Source organism: Arachis hypogaea, chromosome 2 (assembly GCF_003086295.3).
Source record: "Arachis hypogaea cultivar Tifrunner chromosome 2, arahy.Tifrunner.gnm2.J5K5, whole genome shotgun sequence".
Lineage (NCBI taxonomy): Eukaryota > Viridiplantae > Streptophyta > Magnoliopsida > Fabales > Fabaceae > Arachis > Arachis hypogaea.
In genome coordinates, this window is record NC_092037.1 from 25,043,249 (window position 1) to 25,047,592 (window position 4,344).

Consider the following 4,344-nt stretch of genomic DNA (forward strand, 5'->3'; position numbering starts at 1 on the left):
TCATAAACTTAGAAGGGAAGCAAGAGGGAAGAGAATACTGAGAGAAAAAGAATCTGAAGGAGAATCTGAGGACAATTTTGAGGAAGCTCTAGATCTCAACATGGATAGAGAAGTTCACAACCATGAGAGAGCTGATGGAAACAATGCCATTCCCGAGAGGAGGGTTCTTGGTTCATACATAAACCCAACCTCTGGGAATTGTGGTAGCAGCATTCAGAAACCACCCATTCAGGCCAACAATTTTGAACTCAAACCACAGTTAATATCACTGGTGGAGGATCATTGTTCATTTGGTGGTAGTGCTAATGAAGATCCAAACCAACATCTCACAAAATTCCTGAGAATTTGCGACACTGTGAAGTCCAATGAAGTCCAGGAAGATGCCTATAAACTGCTCTTGTTCCCATTTTTACTTAGGGACAAGGCAGCTAAGTGGCTGGAATCATTCCCAAGGGGGAGCCTAACAACCTGGGATGAGGTGGAAAGCAAGTTTCTGGCACGTTTCTACCCCCCACAAAAGGTCAATAGGCTTCGATCTGAGGTTCAAACTTTTAGACAACAAGATGGTGAAAGTCTCTACGAGGCATGGGAGAGGTTCAAGGATTTGACAAGGAAATGCCCACCAGACATGTTCCATGACTGGGTGCAACTGCATATTTTCTATGATGGACTTTCTTATGAATCAAGGAAAGTTGTAGACCATTCATCAGGAGGTTCATTGAACAGGAAAAAGACTGTGGAAGAAGCCATTGAAGTGATTGAGACAGTGGCTGAGAATGAGTACTACTATGCTTCAGAGAGACACAACACTAAGGGAGTCATGGAGTTGAACCATGTTGATACAATTCTAGCCCAAAACAAGGTGTTTGCCAAGCAACTAGCAGAGCTCACCAGGAAGTTAAAAACAAATCAAGTGGCTGCAATACACACACAAGATCAAGAGGAAGTAAGCACTGAAGGAGGTGATTGGGAAGAGGCCAACTATGTGAGAAATCAACAAAGGCAACCATATGATCCACATTCCAAGACTTACAACCCAGGCTGGAAAAACCACCCAAACTTTGGGTGGGGAAACAAGCAAACCCAACCACAAAACCACAAACCTTACAACCCCAACCAACATAACAATTCCACATACCAAAACTTCAACCAAAGATCATACCAAACCACACAAAACACTTACTCCCAACCACCATATCATGGTCAAAATAATCAACCTGCCCAACCTAATCCGAACCAACAATTTCAAGATCAATTAAACAGGATAGAAGGAATGCTTGCAAACATGGGTCAGGACATAAGTGGGTTGAAAAGCTTTACGGATGATGTGAGATCTACCTTAAGGAACCATGGTGAAAAACTCAAGAGGATGGAGTCTCGAGTAGGAGAGCTATCTCAACAGGCCCCCAAGTCAACTACAGTGTTCCCTAGTGACACAGAAAAGAATCCTAAAGGGGAACAAAAGGGAGTGAAATGGGAAGAATGCAAGGCCATCACCATATTGAAGGAAGTCTCAGAAGAAGAAGGAATCAGACCCTCAAAACAGGAGCCAGAAATCTTGAAGGAAGGTGTGGAAGAAGCTAAGCAGGAAAGTGAAACTGAGCAAGCCAAGGAACTGCAAAATAAAGGCATGCTGGAAACATACCAACCAAAGGCACCATTTCCTCAGAGGTTAGGAGGAGGTGAAAAAGGGAAAACATATTCAAGGTTTTTAGAGACATTTAAGTCTCTCCATATCAATATTCCCTTTCTTGAGATTCTCCAGCAGATGCCTACACATATCAAGTATTTGAAGGAATTGCTGAGCAAGAAAAGAGTTTTGAAGGGAGGACAAACTGTAATAATGAACAAAGAATGCAGTGCCCTCATCAAGAAGGACATAGTCTCTAAGAAAACAGACCCAGGAAGTTTTCATATCCCCTGCATCATATGGGAAACAAAAATTGACAGAGGATTCTGTGATCTAGGAGCTAGCATAAATGTGATGCCTCTGACTCTTATGAAGAGGCTACAACTGAATGAGGTGAGATCCACTGATGTAATCATACAACTGGCTGAAAAAACTCAGAAGCAAGCTGAAGGGGTAGTTGAGAATGTGCTGGTGAAAGTGGGAAATTATTTCTTCCCCACAGACTTTGTCATTTTGGACATGGAGGAAAGCTACCTACACCCTATCATTCTGGGAAGGCCATTTCTAGCCACTGCTAGAGCGCTCATAGATGTAGAACAAGGAGAGCTAATTTTGAGAATACATGATGAACAGCTCATTTTCCATGTTTTCAAACCTGCACCTGAGCCTGAACCAGAACCTGAAAAGCCTAAGGATGATAGTAGCCATCTGTGTTTGGAGGAAAGAAATCCAGCAGCTGAAACTCTGAAACAGTCCTTGGAAGGCAAACAAGAATTGCAAGAGTTAAAGCCACAAGAATCAATAGAAACGGATCAGAAGGATCCTCCTGGCATAAGGGTCAATGAAGAAATCCTCAAGAGAGAGGGAAGAATTGTAAAGAAACTGCCAAGAGGGTGGAGAAACAAGAAAATTCCCACTGAAGGTTTCTCTCCGGGAGATAAAGTGATATCAAGTCATTATCTGCCAATCCCACCTGGCCTCAAAACCATTCCTTCCCAACTCCCTCAAGTGTTCACAATCAGAAAAGTTCTTTCTATGGAACATTTGGAAATCATGAAGGAATCAAATGGGGACGTTTTCATAGTGAGAGGAGAGGACATCAAGCACTACAATCCACCCTAACAAGGGACAACCGTCAAGCTAGTGACATTAAAGAAGCGCTTCATGGGAGGCAACCCATGTTTTAGTATCCTTACTCTTTATTGTTTTGCTCTGCATCTAATAAAGCATGGTTTCTTATGCATGAACTTGAATCCTCAGGACAACTGTTGATAAGGTGCACTAAACATTGCATGTAAAATACAATTGGTCTCTAAGTTTGGTGTGCCTGAAGGCACCTCCAAATCTTATTCAAAATTGTATTCAGTCTTTCATTCAAGGTGCACAACCAAACATTAAGTTTGGTGTTCCTCTTTGAACACAGTTAATGAAAAGCAAGAAGTTCCTCTGGATTTAGAAATTCATGACAAGTATACCATTTGCATGTTTTAATACTTTGATTTCAATTACTTTAGGTAGTAAAATTGTTTAGGATCAAAGAGCCAAAGTGATTATGATTTATTAGAATTATGCACATTCATTAAGGACAACCAACATGGATTTCATGTCATCAGGAGACATTATCAAACACTAAGTTTGGTGTCCAGTAATAAGTGTGCATACATACAAAGGTCACGGCTATAAGCTCATGAAGTCAATCATTGATTTACAATTCAAAAAGAATGAAAAACATGTGCAAGTACTATTCATTATTCACATGGACCGAAAAAAAATGATAGCAAATTTGTTTGTTTGTGCAGGTACAAAAGTAATGATAAGAATGGATGAAAAAGACAAAGGGGGGAGGTACGGTCGTGGTCAAAAAGGGAGTTCACAAGTCTTTGAAACTAACACATGGGAAAAGGAAGTTCTGCATGAAAAGATAGCTACATGTACAACTTAATGCACCCAGAATACTTCCAAGAAAGTTAAAAGCAATTCGTCTTTCTCCCTAATTCATATATTTACCATCAAGCCATCCTTCACAAATCACCCTAGCCGTCCATTTTTCACTTGCATGCACTATAAAGAATCATTTGGGGAACGAGTTCCACACCACCAATTCTCCTTCTTGCACATATTCTTTCATCATAGCAAAACTATCTCTTGCCAAAAACAACTTCACCACACTTCTAACAACACTTTCTTACTTCACCTTATCAACTTTAGCTTGTCACTTGCCAAAACTTAAGAACCAATGGCAGCCTCATCTAGCCACAAAAGAAGAAAAGACAAGCAGCCAATGGAGGAGGAAAGGGAATTTGATGCATGGAAATACAAATCAGTTTTCCATGAGATTCAGGCCGAATGGATGAGACCTAAAAGGGTACTAGCTGAGGTTCCCTTTGACCTTGAAAAGGATGAGTTCCCAAGTGTTTGGGAGAAGATCAAAAAGAGGAAGTGGGAGCTCCTGACTAAGCCAATCACTAAAATCAACATCAACCTGGTGAAGGAGTTTTATGCAAATGCAGTGAGGGAGGATCCAACCGTGGAACCCACATACAAAAGCTATGTGAGAGGGGTGGAAGTTGACTTTAGCCCCAAGGCAATCATGAAAACTCTTGGCCTGAAAAACATACGTTTCAGCCAAGTAAGTTATGAGGATAGGATGATAGGAGAACCTGACTATTCGACTATTGCTGAAGACCTTTGTGCCATCAGAGCTGAATGGGTGA

General features: G+C 41.1%; 1 non-coding gene across 1 annotated transcript; it reads right to left on the reverse strand.

Moving 5' to 3' along the window:
- Nucleotides 1-526: 526 nt before the first annotated feature.
- LOC112764914 (small nucleolar RNA R71) lies at nt 527-630 on the reverse strand. The gene has a single exon (XR_003183398.1). It is a non-coding gene; the product is annotated as a small nucleolar RNA R71 (small nucleolar RNA).
- Between the last annotated feature and the right edge of the window lie 3,714 nt (nt 631-4,344).